The 18,172-nt window shown below is 26.7% G+C and overlaps 1 pseudogene; it reads right to left on the reverse strand.

The window, feature by feature from the left end:
* LOC142324790 (protein turtle homolog B-like) overlaps positions 1-18,172 on the reverse strand; it is a 436,696-nt pseudogene that overhangs the window by 49,608 nt on the left and 368,916 nt on the right.

Here is an 18,172-nt window from a genome sequence, read left to right on the forward strand (position 1 = left end):
AACAATTGCTCTTGACTTCATTTGGTTTTAACATTGGTGTTTATGATATTAAGTATATCTAATGCCTTTTTATAACTACAACATAATAACTTTAAATATGGATTTAAGTTTAGATTTTGTAATAATTTATAAATTAAAAAAAAAGCCCAAGGGATGATTATTTTATATGTACATAAAATCGAATCACTAATTTTTAACAAAAACTCAACACAAAATCTAATATATATATATATATATATATATATATATAGATATATATATATTTTGTTAATATTAAATGCAATTACTCTTTGACACAATATAAAATAAATTTTTATAGGTCTGTATAATGTTTGTATTTTATACTAAAAACTAAGGTTTACATTTTCTGGGATATCTTTTTATCTTCTCTTGGGCTGTCTAGAGTTAATTATCACTTAGTTATACTTACAGTAAACATTAAGTACCCATGTATCTTCAAGAGCACTGCCTGGAAGATGAGGATTACTTGCACGACATGCAAGTATTTCTCCAGAATCTTCAGGCTGAGGAACTATTGTTAATGTCCCCAGTGTCACATTTCCATCTGCACTTGTCTACAATTTAAAATAAATAACTTCTTACATAAGTAATACAGGTATTGTTGAATACATACATTTATTATTATCATTAAATTATAGATACTGTAGTTATCATAATGGGAGTTAATGTGGACTGAGGGTTCCTCAGGTTAATATAAAAAAATTCATTGTTACAAAATAATAAATGTAAAAATAGGTTACATTAAAATATAAAGAATTTTTTAAGATATCTGAATAATTCTATTTTTATTCATGACCAAATAAATGATAACCAATAAATCACACCTATCAAATCAATTTTTTTCAGAAATTCTAACAGGTTTTCATCTTTACAATCAACTCCAATAAGGTAAGTGTATTTCATCTTTAATTTTTCTATAAAGTTCTCAATAATTAATTGGTTGTTAGCTTTTTTTTAGCTTGTGTCTAGTTTTACTACAAACAGGTAAAACATTACTTAAATAATCACACAATTCTTCCAGAACCAGGTATACTAAGATGTCAATTAAAAATAGTGTTTTTGGTGGTAGACTATTTTATATAAAAAAAAATTCTTAAACTTCAAGATCAAACTTCATTAAAATCAACTTTCAAAAATTTGTTCAGTCCAGCCAGGAATACTCTTATAGTTGATTTTTGTAATGTATAGATCCTTGAATATAAAAAAATTTAAATCTTGGAATTTATTTCAAATACCTATAACATGAAGTTTTAATTTATGGCTTCCTTTTAAATTATTACAAGACTTTACTGTTTTACTATCTAGGAATTTTTTTTTCTTTATGATCACATTTATTTCTTGGAGGCAGTCTAAAATAATAACTATACAACTCATCTAGATTGACCTTAACTGTCTTCTTCAATCAGTAGTTGAAGTTGGAAACTTTTTGCAATATCATTATTAGCAGATAACTTTTTCCCATACAAAGTTTCTTTAGTTCATTTTTCCATTTATTCAACTATCTAAATACAGAATATTCTTTTTCACTCATATATAAATGTAATTTATATATTAGTGTTATTTCAGAACATTCTTTTTTTGGGAAGACATGCTTTGATTTTTGCATGACTGCATTTCCAACCCATAGTAACCACACTTACTTTAAAAGAATGGGTTATATCAGTTAGAGTCTCACCTTTGTTAACACAATTTAGACTCCCTAATTTAACACAACAGAGATGTATTTTTGTTCACAACTTATTATATTATGGTATCGTCAACAAAGTCTAAAATCAAGAATTAAGACAGGCCTTTCTTATCAAATATAAAAATTAAAATTGAAATATGCACAATGAACACAATATTGATTTGCTGTATTTTATATGCTATGTAAGTAAATTATGATATATATTTAAAAATAATAGAAATTTATTTTTCAGTATGATGAGTATGTATAACATTGAATAAACTACACACAGATTTTTCTCAATCAAGAAACAGTAAAACAAAATAATAAAACAGTAACTCTACTTGCAAGTTGGTTAATAGAACAGCACTAAGACTATTTTAATGTATTTAAAAGTTTACAGTTCATGGTAGCTGCAATATCTATTATTTATTTTCTGTTGAAAGACACAACAATCTGAGGTAAAGTACTAGAATACAAGTTGTTCATATTTATAGAGTTTAATTTTTGTATTGCTTTTGTTCTGTGTTTATAATAATATCTATATTTTTTTATAAAAACCAGATTTTGTCATTACAATGACAAAATTAAATTTAAAAATTGCCAATGCTTGAGATTACATTTGATCCATACCTATGTAATGAAAAATTCATTTGTTTGAGTGTTTCTCAACCTGAGGGGTCCGTTTTATTTGTTTAACTTATTGTTTACTTTTCAAAATAAACTTATTTGTTTGATTAGCAGTGCAGATAGACAAGAAAATATTTCATGAAAAAAGCCGTTATATTTGATTATAAATAATTTTACTTCACTATGAATGAATTATTTATTTTTTTTTACTTAAATTCTAAGCATATATCATAAAAACATTGATATATTATACTAACTACAGTAAATAACACAAAAACATGTATTTGCAGTGACTCGTACAGTGCTCTCCAGGCGTTGGAAAGCCTTTATTCTGGACATCCTATCTTTGTTGGCATTTATGATAAAATTGCTGAGTTAGAAAAACGAAACAAGGGAGTAGGTTTTTTCTGGATCCCTAGCCACGTTGAGATTCTTGGTAATGAGAGGGCGGATTCTGCTGCGAAAGATGCGTGTATTCAGACTCCTTTCACCACCCGAGTTACTACCTTTGATTTTATTAATCAAATAAAACAATCACTGCGAGCAAGGTGGCAAAGTGGCTGGACGGCTGTCGTCGATAGTAAACTTCGACGGATTAAAGACTCAGTGTTGCCGTGGGGCTCCTCTTGCAGGAACTCTCGTCGTGAGGAAGTGGTCCTCTGCCGGTTACGGTTGGGGCATACGAGGATCACACATGAATGTCTAATGTCAGGAGCAGACCCACCCCTGTGCACACGATGCAACTGCTGCATGACTGTGCACCACATTCTCGTGGACTGCGTATGTTATGCGGCATTGTGTCGTCAGTTTAATATACCCAGTGGCATTCGTGATGTCTTGGGCAATGATGGCAGGGTTTTGGAGCGAATGTTTCTTTTCTTGCATAGTACTGGGTTACTGCAAAGGATTTAATATACTTATATATGTTTTCCTGTAAGGAGAGTTTTTTAATAATTTTAAACTTTATTTTCGATCTGATTTTTTAGTTTAATTTTACTATCTGGGGTGGGGATTTTTGCACAACCCATCAGAGTTAGGTAAGTTTTTATACTTTCTTTATTCTATTATTTTATCTTTAATGTTTTATCAACTTTGTCTGTGATATTATTTTTGGGTTTTATTTTGCCTTCTTGGCTTGTTTTAGTAAATTTTTATTATATGATTAATATTACATTTATACCTTGTATAGCTTATTATTTCGGAGTATATTACCCTTTTAATAATAACTACCGGGCGATGATAACGCCCAAGCGTTTTTTGCCCACAAAAAAAAAAAATAAAAAAAATATTGTTTACAAATAAGTTCGCATTTTTTTATTACACGGGCATCTACTCCTGTTATACTAGCAGCCGTTTCTGGCCAAGAAAAAAAACCGCTTTGACATGTTACCGTCATTCATGTCATACTGAGTTTGAAGTCAATCCTTTCAGATTGAACTAATTTTATATTAACCATTCAATTGACTGTTCTATAAATTAAATATACTATGAAAGTACACAATTTATTGCAGTTTTAAAAATATAGCAATTTTCCAGCTGTTTTTACAAAATGGCAGCTGTATGCAGAAAATTGTTTTTTTCTGAAATAAGTTACTAAGACAAGGATCTTTTCAATACAAACATCACGGGCCAACAAGCCCTGACAAGTTTTCAATCTTTAATTTACAAAATATTCTGAAACTAACTATTCAACATAAATCTACATACCTTTTAATCCCTCAATGCAAAATTTTAAGTCGATCGCTCAACATATATCATCAAAAATAATAACTCAACAAGAAACAATGAACAGTAGTAAAAAATGACTAGCTGTTCACTTCGATGCTTTGTCATGACTGAATTAAAAATCAATTAATTAAGCAGACATGAATGATTCGTCTGAAACTGCAGCTTTGTGATGCAATAGTCTTTTAGCTACTGGAATATGTCAGTTTTGCCAATGTTTTGGCAAATTTAATTTTTTTACTTTTGGCCAGGTATTTTGTACAGACTCCACTGTCTTGCCAAATATTTGTGTTGCCAAATACCAATAAATTTACTTATTCTTGGTAATTTGTAAGGTTTGTAATTAAAGTCATAGTGTAGCTTTAGCATCAGTACACTCAAAATACTTTGTTACCGTATGAGAGAGGGTACAATGAAAATTATGATTGAAAATTGGGTCGCAAATACTGAGAGGCTGAGAAACGCTAGTTTATTATATTTTATTCAAAATTTGTTAAATTGCAAAATATTTTTTGCATTAATGTTTTGAATTAAGATTTAAAATAAATATATTGAATGATTAAGTAGTATATGACATGCTTTATTAACATGTGATTCAGCAGTGATTTGTGTAAATCACTGCCACAGTAAAAGAAATAATGGGGCTAGAAAGTGTTATTAAATATCTGCTTCCTGATTCTGAATTCCTCCTATTGGTCAGTTAGTATTATCTCAGGCTAAATCACAATTCTAAAAGGAAATATATAAAATTCTGTTGGTTCAATTAAATTTAACTTATCATATTTCTTAATGATTTTGATATAAATATATCCCTAATGAATGTTGGTTTTAGATATCATTTACAGGAATTTAGCTTAAAAGGGTTCATCTTTTGATGTTACAGTAAGATTTTTCACTCATCTGACAGTTATTGAAAATGAATGTGATTATAATTTATTTTAGAAAAACTATACATGAATTTCAATTTTGTTAATAAATTTTTGAATAGTTGATAAAAATATGTGTATGGTATTGGTAAGTTGTCTTTCACTTATTTTTAAGGTTATTTTATAGAGATGATACATTTATAATGATCACTATTTATTTTCAGATTTGTTACAAATATTTTTTTATAACTATTTTATATTTTGTAACTGTAAAGCTCAAGAACTAAGTACATGAACATTATAATTTAAAACTAGGTGCCAATTATGATTATTGAGTAATCAGCATCTGTATATGTAGAAGAATTTGTAAAATTAAATAAATATTAATACAAAAGTAAAACTTGAAGAAGTTATTATAAAAGAAATATCAACAGTACACAATACATGAAAAAAACAATAATATGAAACACACAATTAACATATTTTTACCCATATTTATAAAATAAGAAGTAAAAATTACTTCAGTAAAAAAATGATAAACATTTTGTTTGGTTTTTAAATGGATCTAGAGGGAAAAAGATTTTTCCCATGTTTACAATAATAATATAGCGGTAAAAAATATGACAATTGAAAAGTTCATTAAAAAAGTCTAAAGTAATATTATGTAATATAGTAAACAGTAACATTTTAAAATGTTTTTATAAAACAAGTAGAACAAATATAAAGAAAAGATAAAAAAGTTTAATAATCGCTACTTTGTTTTATTTTATTTATTTTTTAATATCTTTTATTTTAAAAATATTTTATTTAGCAATTTTAAGTTTTGTTGGTTTTGTGTGATTACATTTACTTATAATATGAGTAATTTCTATCCATTAAATCAGAATGATTGTTCAGGAACTAAAATTTGAAATTACTTTTAGATGTTATAAATTTTTTAAATAGTTTTTTAATGTTTTTTTTTCTAATTTATTTCAATAATTGTTTAGCATATGTCAATCTGTGTTTTATTTTGTATAGATTAGACACCTAGTTTCAGGTTTCACTTAAGTTACCTGTTGTATGATGTTGTAAATATCTGATATATTTTTTCTCTAAGTAAAAACAGGCTTTTATGCAAATGTAATCAATCACTTTAATGATAATATATCAACTTTGTAGCATATAAAAAATGCTGAGCCAAAGTGGGATTTGAACAGACTACCTTCTGAATGAAAGACAGAGATGCTAACACTCTGCCATAGAGTCAGCAATATATGGTAAATGTATATGCGCATCTATTGAGCTAAGTAATCTATATTCATGAAACTTATTATGATATCTAGTGTATAGGAGGATTTATCATATTTAATATAAAAAAATTTAGTGTAGAATAGAGGAAATATTCTAGGAGTTTTACAACTGAAAGGGATTTGGATTTCATGAAGTTAAACTTATATCTATATGTTTTCAGTAATGAAATTGAAAACTAGTTACTAACAAAACTTAAAATATTATTGAATAAATCTTCTAAATTTTTTAACAGAAAATTCATTAAAATTTTAGAAATATCTCAAAACATTTATTTTAATAAATTTTATAATTATTTCTATAAACTTATGATATAAAATATAGGAATAATGTTTTTTATTCATCGCAGAGGAAAGTTCAATTGAAAAGATTGTGAAGGATTATTTGTGCTCAGAGAATGTTATTTCTATTCAGAATCAATAAATGCAATGAGTTCACTCACTACAACAATTCTCAGTGGTAGTTAATTGAATTTACTGGAAGAAAAGCTAACTGACAAGGATGGGAATTGGCATTTGAATTGAAGAGAATAAAGATTCTCAACTAAACAGTTCCTGTCACTTTAAATCCTCCAAATAAATCATGGTCAAAATATATAGCAAAGGAAAACAGGAATAACTGTTTATTTATTGAGTTAAAAAATTGTTTTTAATCTGTTAAATTCAGTCTTCAACTTTCCTGGAATATAGTCTGCAATCAGATATGATTTTTTAGTTTAATCCTATACTCATCAAACAATGTAGATACTAAATGACTATCTATAATAAAATAGTTCATAAATATTACTTTTCCAAAATTTTATTCATAGACATAACACAGAAGTGCAATTACATTTTCTATAATTTTGAACCACATTTCCAAAAAGTAAATAAAAAAACTATATATATATATATATATATATATATATATATAATTTTCCACAAAAAAATCTAAATAAGTTTTCTTTTTATTTAATCTGGGCAAGGAAATGTGTAGTAAATTGTAAGATCTCATACAGAAGTATTTCATTAATTTTCATCCGATTCTTATATTACAAATTTTTTTTGCATTTGGCTAATAAAGATTCTATAACACTTTTTTTCTACATTAGTAATCTCATCACTTTATTTATCTTAATTTAGACTGTATATAATAATCTATAATGTATTAAAATTACTGCCACAACCAACAAGACCTCTCATTTACACATAATAAAAAAAAGTAATAAAACACTGTATGTTAATCAGTATTATGAAAAGACTAAACCAAAATCTCTGAATAAAGAAAATATTAAAGATTGCAATAAAAATTGAATGAAAAAAGCCAAACATCACATAGAAAATTTAGGTAAGAGTGATTATTGAACAAAAGAGAAAAAAGTAATTTTAAAAGTTTGAATCAAGATGCTTATTGAAGATTACAACAAATGAACAATTAGAATATTTTAATGAAGAATACTTTCTGAAAAAGTAAGAAAATACCCAATTTGGATGAAGAAGACATTTTGAAAAAAGGTATATGATATGGTGAATAATTTGTATGAAGTGTGTCTCTTCATCCAAAAAAGAAAGGTTGAAAATTAAGGTGATACATAGCATTTGAATGATGAGTTAAAAATTATGTGAAATGTTTGAATGAAGATCATCTTTTTAAAAAAAAGAAGAAAATATCAAGAGTTTATATATGTTTAAAAACCCCCTTTTTTGTGAAAAGGGAAAAATATTTAGTAAATACTGTAATACAGAAATATTAATGAAAAAACTATTAAAACAAATATATTGAATTCAATACTGAAAAAAGATATGACAAAAAATACAAACTCAAATTTTTTGTAGACTGGTAAATGTAGTGGCAGTAGGATACCTCCCTAGTAAATTATTGAAAAAATTATTTTCAATTTTTATCATCAGACTTCATGTAAAAAGTGAATTAGTTTTTATTTTATTCTAAATAATGGATTTAGAGAATAATACAACCAACATGATAAATGGCTACTTACATTTGTCTAGTGTGTGGCTGGAATATCTCTGCAGATGTATTTATTAAATTTTAACATGCAACTGATCAGCTGCATTTAATTTTCTTAGAATTGTTTTTAGATTTTATCTCATTCATTTCTAAATAGTAAAATAATCATAAATCAGAATTTTACACGAGAAGTGATTAAAGACAAGCAAAAAATAGATGGTGAGAATGAGAATTTTCTCCAAGTTGAAAATGCTCCTGAACACCATGTCCAGAAGTTAGTTTTAAGGTCACTTCAAGGGAATATCCCCATCACTACTGATTAAGATTTTGCAATTAACAGTTTAAATAGATATTGCAAAATCATTTTCCTTTTATAGAAACAAAGTTTTCAAGAACAGGCTCAGTTTCCAAAAAGAACAGCCTTGTCCATTAAGCTATATACAAAAAAAAACAGATTTTTAACATCAACTTAATATTTTCTGAGATGTTAGCACACTATTTTATGTTTGAAAATATTAGGAGCTAAAAATATATGTTTAATATAATATTTAAATTTAGCCATTAATACTTACTTCCAGCAACACTAATCCAAAGAGTACATAATAAAATAATCATAAATTTTATTACTATGAAAAAAAAGGCTTACTGTTTCCCTTGTATGTCCTCTAACTTGTTTACTTCCTTTCCACCAGGTGATTATTGGAGGAGGTCTTGACCCTGATGCCCTACAAGCTACTTCATATTTTGAACCAGCACTCAATGCCAAATTTTCTCCTAACAATTTTACCTCTAAAGGACCAACTGAAACAAATGAAACAATAATAAATAGAATACAATATAAATTTACTTACTTATTAGATTAATGCCGTTTATTTATATTTCATCATACTTATCTGTACATGAAGAAAATTACTACATGTCTATAGACGTTTTGTTCTACATGTCAAACTATCATGGTGAAGAGATTACTATTTTAATATATCAGCATTTTACCATGGCTTGAAGAATACAGCAATAAACTAACAGTTTTTTCTTTAAGAACAATAAGAAAACAGGTCATTTTAAAAATTGATATAAACTGGTGAGAAGGTAATTAGGTTTTCAAGATACAAAACTGGGTTTTTAATACAGTATTCTCTGCCTATAAGTATAATTATGTCGATCAGTATTATAAAATTAAAAATCTTAACTTATCCTTAAGTTTATATTTATGAACAAGTATATCTTTTGAAAGTTTCACAAAATTGAATGAATAATCTACAATTTTAAAAGCTCAAAATTACCAAAAAATATTATTTTTTGTTTAATTTTTAAGATGAATCGGTTTACTCTCGTAAATGCACAAGTATGCTACCATATCCTGCACTATTAATTTTACAATGTAATTCAGTTAATAAAATAGATTTATGTATAATAAACAAATTATAAAAATAAAAAATAAAAAATAAATCCCCTCCCAAAAAAATAAAAATAAAAATAAATCAATGTTAAAGAATATGAAAGTTTTTTTTTCTTAAGTCATTTGACTGGTTTGATGCAGCTCTCCAAGATTCCTTATCTAGTGCTAGTCATTACATTTTGGTATACCCCCTACATCCTAAATCACAAACAATTTGTTTTACCTATTCCAAACGTTGCCTGCCGACACAAATTTTCCTTCTACCTGACCCTCTAATATAAAAGCGACTATTCCAGGATGCATTAATATGTGGCCTACAAGTCTGTCTCTTCTTTTAACTATATATTTCATACAAATAACAAAAAATACATTATTTTAAAATGATAGAAAATATATTAATAAGCGTAATATGTCAATAAGTGTAATCTGTATTTATTGTTCTGCTAACCATTATCATTATCATTACCACTTAACATTATCACAACAAATATTATCATAACATTATCAGTTTACATTATCCGGCAAAAATTTCCTTAAATTTTTAAGGGCAAAAATACCCTTCACATTTCATTCCCTTTTAACCGTTTATCCTTAGTTTACATCAGTATTCTGCCTTGGCTTCATCTGTATCACCATTTCACACTTTTTTGCAGCTAGTGAGGCAGTCATCTTTATTTTGACTAAGTGGAATTATGGTCTTACCTCTCTGACTGTCTGGGAAGTTGTTTCCTATCAGAGGTGACTATAACAAGTTAAACATGTCTCTAGAATCTATTTGCTAAAGCCAGCCCACCATATTCTGTTATTTATCATTTATATCCAGTATGATGGAGTGCATTCATAAAAAGATGATGTGTTTTTGTATATGTCAGTCAGTAATTATAATAATTTTAAAATATACATTTTTGAATTGATGAACCAGAACAAATTTTACAAGTACAATCGTTTTAGTAATTTACTTTAATTTTCATTCACATTCTTCAATAGTTATTGCTGCTTCTCATCCTAGCATCAGCTGCAATTAGTGCTGGTATTTTTTTTTTTTTTTTTGAGTTACACAGACATGTAAAATTTTGTTGAAGTGTGTAGTTATGAATTGTATCTTTTGAGGAGTTAATATACTGTAGTTAAATTTATTTATTTCATAATGTTCAAGTATTTCAGATGAAGCATCTTTTTTCATGTAAAAGTGTGTTTTTTAGAGTGTAGAATATGAAGATGGTTGTGTATACTGGTGAATTAGTTAGTCATCAGGAAATGTTGACTATGTATAGCTACGAAGGGCTTTTGAGAGTTCATTGCATTTTGTTTGAAGCAATGACCTATTTGACCACCATCGAATATTGTGCCTCAGAAAAGTTCAGTTTATATATTTTGGGGTGCTGTATTTGATGACTAGATACTGTGTGAAACAATTTGTTTCATGTTTCGTTTCTGAAGGTTATGTTGTACACTGATTTTTTTAAATAAGTTATTCTCTCTGAGTCTTTGTTTATGTAATACAGTTTGCACACCAGGGGAGGATTGCAGAACCAGTTACTGGAGGTGATCTCAAATATTGTACTAGTGGAAACATTTAAAATAATATTTATATTTAAAATAAATTGTTAAAAATATTTTATTATAAAATTCAATTTCATTTGTCATAAAAACGTTTATTTTTATAAATTTTAAAATGTAAACATTAGAAATAATCTACCTAGAAATACAAAATGAGGAAAATGAATGGCTTAAGTTAATTTTTCTAAAAATTTCATGTGGGAAAAATTCATGAACTATTCCACAACCACATTTATTTGTTATGAGTTCAAAATATTAAATTTAAGACTGGTGGTGCAATTTTCACTATATATACAAATATATAGTTTGCCAATAAGTTATAATTTGATGGCACTATTAAATTGATTTAAAATAAATGAAAGAAAGGCTACTGTGCTCCTAGTATTCACAGAATTTTTTAAAGCTTAATACAGTAATTTGGTTTTTGTAAGTTTGTGGAATGTGATGGTAATAAGGAAATTATAAATCTTTTAAATAAAAAATAAAGATGAAAAAGGTAAAAGCCATTTAAATTTAATTGGTAGGTTTTTAATTTTTTAACAGATTAAAATACCTAGAATTTGGTCATTTTGAAAATCTTGCTGAAACATTTGATTTTAAAAATCAATCTATAAAAAAGGATGGTGTATGGGGTTTGTTTGTTTATTTGTTTGCAGTGTATGCTCACACTTTTATTTTAGCTGCTATTGATGCAGAGCAGACCAATGGTGGTGCGGGGGGCGGCTACGTGTGATGACACTCTCCCTCTAGAGGCAATTCATTATTAATTAACTTGCAGAGTATTTAATTTAATTTCTAAGCATAGTTTATTTTCATTTATATTTGTATTTTTCTTTAGTTATTATTATTTATTAATTTTATTCATTTATTTTATTAATAAAAGAAAGGAATTATTAGTTAATATTTAGCTATATAATAAAGGATTCTTTATTATGCAGGACACAGTCATTGGCCGTCATCTGGCCAGTGCATCTTGTGGTCCACTCTGCACCAATAGCAGGAGCTGGGCTAGCAACTAACACTACCTCTCATGATCACACACAAGACTAAACGATGAAGACGACGTCCCCAATCTAACTCCCTGTTATCAATACGGCTAGCGTTTAACATTTTATTTCTATTAAAGACTATTTATTAAATTCTATATCTACTCACACCTTAAGCCTATTTTAAAAATAAAAACACCAAAATGTTCAGAAAAATATTTTGTACATATTATTTTTTTCTTTTGTTAAAACATTTTTGTAAAATACTTAATATTCACCACAAACATGAGAATATGAACGCATCAAGGGTCCTGGGGGTAAATCCCCCTGGCTAGATGGCCAGGCAAGCGAAGCGAACCCTGACCGGTTAGTCTATTTATCAATAATGATGAAAACTGTATCACTACCTTAAAATGAAATTTTTCTATCAATAAATTGCTATAATTTTTTTTTCAAATTAACTCTTATTTTAATAATATGAAACAAAAAAAAGGTATTATTAATTTATTTAAAAAAATAAGATAATTTGGTTTGAAATATTATTTGAAAAAAAAAAAAACTTAAATTTACACAATTATATTAAATAAGACAAATAGAAGTAGAAATTGTGAAGAGCTAAGAGTGTGGGAGGTAAGTAAAGAACAGATAAAGTTTTGTTAAAATAAAACAGTGAACTAAAGAGTAAGGACTGGTGCATTAAAATGCTGGTAGAGTACTGTGAGAAGGAAGTGAAGATGGGGATTTGCGGTGGTCTGTTCCAATTAAGGGTTTTGATGGTTGGACGTTTTCTTGTCAGTTTACAGAGCACACACTTCTCAGTTCTTCATCATGTTTTGGTTTCTCCATTTTAGTTTAATATTCATGGACACCTAACTTAATCTACCGTAAGTATAACATGAATTTCTACAGTAATGTTTATTCAAATATATGACATACATTGAGCAAATGGATTAATTTTTTTTAATCCATTTTCTTAGTATTCCACAGTAATTATAAATACAAGAATATACTTTAAAAATAAAACAACAGCAATAATAAAATTAGCAGCCAACTTGATAAACTTTGGTGGAATTAATGTAGAGCTTATAAATTAACCTCTAAAGTTAAAAAATTAAAATTAATATTATTCTTATGAATTATGTCTTATTTATTATTTACCTTCTTACAGAAAAAAAAGAAATTAAAAAATGATCCAGGATTATATACTAAAACAATAAAAACTGTTAAAAATACTTTTCTTTATAAAAGTACTGTATCTCTAAGTGTATAAAATAAATGGCATTTATTCAACATTAAATATTTTGTATAAATAATAAATACACGAACAATCTTCTGAATAATATTAATGCTAATTCAATACAAATGTATCATATCTTCCATTTATGTAATTATTTAGAATTGTAATTATCCTAATTCTGTAACTGATAAACTAAATTTTAATTCAGAATCTCTTACAGTAATATAAACATATTTCTAAACAACTAAAAATCTGAATTTAAAAATAAACATAATACATCAAATTATAGTATCTATAACTTATTTAGTTTTGTTTATTTATGTATACCAGGTTACAGAGTGACAGGACAGCGACATGATGTCAATAATACTCTGCAGAGATGTTTTTGTAAAATGGGAATGTTAGTATATAAAACCAGATACCTTTTTTCTCACATTCAAGTATACAATAAATGTAGAGTACTACATTAAATGGGTCAATTTTAACAATTCTTCTTTTTTTTGTAGAGAAAGTTCTATCAGTGATAGTTTTTTCCACATATCTCAAAATGCTAAAATTAAAAAAAAAATTATAGAGGCTACATAGATTTATTCTTTAAACCTAACAAAAGCCCCAGATGAAAAATTCAATCAACATACTATGTGGAGATTGCAACCTAATAAAGACTATATTTAACTAATAATTGGAGAAACAATACAAAAGTTAATTGATTATAATGTTATATCTAGTTAATGTAACAAATTGCAAGTAACAAAGTTTTTAAAGTTTTATTACAAGCGAGATGAACAGACTGACTTCTTAGCCTGTAAATACAGCATTATTTTTCTTTTGTAACTCTACTGTGAGCAAGAGTAAATAATTAAAGAGGGACATCTTCTTAATCATTTTTAGTGAGAAATATCAGTTAATGATGAGACTTTAATTCTGTCTTAATTAAATAAATTCATTCTTAATGATTCTTAAAAATAAATAATTATTTTTTTGAAGTATACTCTACATACTGTACAGTTGATAAATCAAAATGATCGGCACAAATATAAAAAAATAAAACCATTAAACCAAAATGTATTTGTATTTTTTTTTGTTGGATCCACAAGGTACATGAAAATGAAACTGATCTTAGCAATTATTTACAGAAGTAATATTAATTACATTTGCAATATATAAATATTGCATGTTAAACTAGGGTGGTGGTAGGCAGCAAACTTGACTTATTTCTTTTCCTAGGTCAAATCACTCAGTTTGAGCACTCTTTATTTTCAAAGCTATTTTCTAATCCAGCAAAATTCTTTTAATTAATTTCGTAACTCTTTAATGCGCTATCTGGCTTCATAATATTTTCATTACTTAATTCTGTTTGATACTGTTAAATTACTTTTTCCATATTTATATAACAAAAAACTTATTCTTTACTTCTGTTTATATAAAAAAAAAAATAAATTTATTCCTTTATTTTTTTTCAGATGGAAAGAGGTAAACGAATAACTTCAAGCTTTACCAATAGTTAATTATTAATCCAGTAGCATATTTTGTTCCCATGTCCTTCCTAAATCCACATTGATCTGTAATCATTTCCTCAATTTCATACTCAGTCTTCTTTTCAGAATTTACAGAGGAAATTACTACACCTTGCTACACCTTACTACACTAAAATTAAATTACTACCTTACTACACCTTGCATTTTAGAGATTGGAATCATGATTGTTTTACGGAAGTTTTCTGGCCACATCCTATTATTGTACATTTCACAGTTTCACAGTGTAATATATGTATTTTATGAATTGAATAACTTTCTATTTTGGGATTGCGCCTTTCTTCATCCTCTATTATATTTAAATTTGATCTTCTGTGGGAAAACCATCTAGTTTTCTGATAGATACCAATCTACATTTCCTACACATATTCCTTCTACTTTTGAAGGTCATTTAATTCTGTGTATGTATAACATTGCCATTTCTATTGTCAATTTCATCAGTTTTACACTTTTTCTCCACTTATCCCTCATTTCTTTTTTTTTTATACATAAAATAAGATTATTACAAAAAATTATACTTTATATACATTTTGCTATTTCTTTGTTTAAAATGCCTATTCCATTCTTCTTTTCTACCACCTGAGTAAATATATTGTGACTGACTACATTACTGTTAACCTTATCTTTTCATTCCGTTTATCCAACTTTTCTCACATGTACATCAGATTTTAAATCCGAATCAGTAACACCCAGGAGGTTAAATTTAGAACTTATGTTTCAAACATCATGATTTACATTAACAGAAAAATTATTAATATGACCCTTACTTGTAGAAGATATAAACATGCATTTTTACTGATTTAAACTAATTCACTATAATAAGATTTTTATCACCATATGAATGAAGTATCATCAATATAACAACAGCTTTTATGTAATAATCAGTAGCCTGTAGATCTTTATAATAGATTGTAAATAAAGCTGGGCCTAACAGAATTTCGAGAGACTCTCTTTTATAGTTTGGAAGTATTATCTAAAATGTTAAATGCTATCATTTATTTTAAACTCATTTGTATTTTCCAGACATAACTATTTAAACAAATTTAAATTACTAATGGTTATACTAATCATACATAATTTTTCCAGCATATCTTGACAATGTACACTATATTCTAACTAGATAAACACTATATTCTAACTAGATAAAAATTTGATTAATTTTAAAGAAAGTCATTTAGTGTTTTAAAGAATTTTTAGTAAACGAAAGAGGAGTAGAATGAGCTTATTTTTACACACCCTAAGGACAATGACAGAGATCTCATCTTTCTGTGCAGATTTAATATTACTAACCAAACAAAGAAAGAATATTAATTAACTTTTCTTAATTCCTCACAGGAATTAAACTGAAGAAAATATAATTTTTTAAAGTTACTTCCTGTTTTAGGGAAAGATAATATATTATTTGATATCATCAAAGTTGAAACATTCCTAAAAATGGTATTAAAGTTTTTCAAACGTCATTAAGTTAAAATATTCTATAAAAGTTCTATTCATTATTTTTATGCTGTGCAATTTTAACATTAGATTTTCTATATTTATTAATTAGGAATTTAGAATCATTAGAAATATTTTTAGAATTTTTCATTACCTTCACCTCTAACCTCTTGTTCTTCATTTTTTTTACATTCTATTTTTTAATACTTATCACTATTCTGAAAGCACAATAGTGAAGTAGCCATATATAACTCATAAATAATCATCATTCTATGTTTTTATTTTTCTGACTAAATAAAAATAAGATTTTTTCAGTTTTATTGGATATAAATTTAAACTTTTCTCTCATTTACACAAAATTTTAGATTAAAGTACCAAAACAGTTATTATAAAAATTGCTCCAATTTATGGCCAATATCATAAGTATAAATGGTTAGTATCATACATTACATATTTGTTGGAATATAATTTTGTGATTTTATTCTAATCTTATAATTACTAATACTCTCAATACATACCATTATATTGACATTCCAAAGATTTTGTGATTATTATTATTATCTTTAAATTAAACTAAAAATTGCTCAAAGTAATCATGTAGATGGAAATTTGTAATGCTTTTGGTATTCTAACTTTATGCTCTCCAATAAATTCATTGAGTATGGACATGTAAATAGCAACACAAAATTTTCTTTAAGCAAAATTCTATTTAATTTGAAACTGAATAGTTTTCAATTTTTCGTTTTATTAAGAAATTAACAAAAAAAAAAATTGACCCTAAAATTAAATGTCTAGTAAAACTAAAACAATAACAAAAGCAAATCAAATACTACCTCTAATGTACCTCAGACAAAATATAACAAAACATCACCTTTAATGATATACTGCATGTACCTACTCTTTTACTTTTTTCTTCAATTTTTTTATATGAATGCAAATTAGCTTGACAGAGGAGGTAATGATATTAATGAAAAATAAAGCATTTTTGTTATTGTTGTTACCACTACTACCTCACACAAATACAATCCACAATTATGTAAAAAATCAAAATCCATGAACAATTTGCACTTATGACACCATGCACAAACATTAGCTACACATAGCAGCAGAATAATCAGGTCTATGTAACAATTGAAATTTACTCATATATAAAGATCACAAAACAAGCCATTGATAAAATCAAGATATATAATTTATTTTATATTATATATCTGCACCCTGAAATATGAAATTTCTACACTAATATACCTGTATAAGAATTCCTTCACATAGAAATTATTAATAATATTTTCTTCAAAAGTTACCTCTACAGAGTACATCATTAATGAAAATAATTCTGTCTGGTGCTTCTTGTAACTAACTCTTTATAAACCCATGAGAAAGACTGGAAGTGATAGTATAAAATAACAAATCAATATATCCTACAATTCATTCTAACTTATAAATAAGAATAGCAATAGACAAAATAATTTAATGAATATTCTATTAAAAAACCCGAGTTTCAAGATTACTGTCATAAGATTTTATGAAAAAATACTTACGACTAAAAATAACATTAACTAAATATAGAAAATCACTCAAATTTACTAAATAAAATTACAAGGGAACAATAATTATCAAAAAATTAATAATTTAACATTCAATTATTATTATTAATTCAGCTGTGAGTATGAGTGGAGTAAAATATTAGTTTAAGAAAAAAATCTCCAGTCCAAAGGCCTTCGAGATATATTTAGTTTTGAGTGGTTACCCACATAAGTAAAATTTTAAGATGCTTGGGTACTATTTTTACTTTTTTCTTTCATACCATGGGATTAGGATTTTCTCGTGGCACTGACAAATGTTACATCAGCTTCTACCTTTCTTAGCTTTTAAG

Source organism: Lycorma delicatula, chromosome 5 (genome assembly GCF_047948215.1).
Source record: "Lycorma delicatula isolate Av1 chromosome 5, ASM4794821v1, whole genome shotgun sequence".
NCBI classification, from domain to species: domain Eukaryota; kingdom Metazoa; phylum Arthropoda; class Insecta; order Hemiptera; family Fulgoridae; genus Lycorma; species Lycorma delicatula.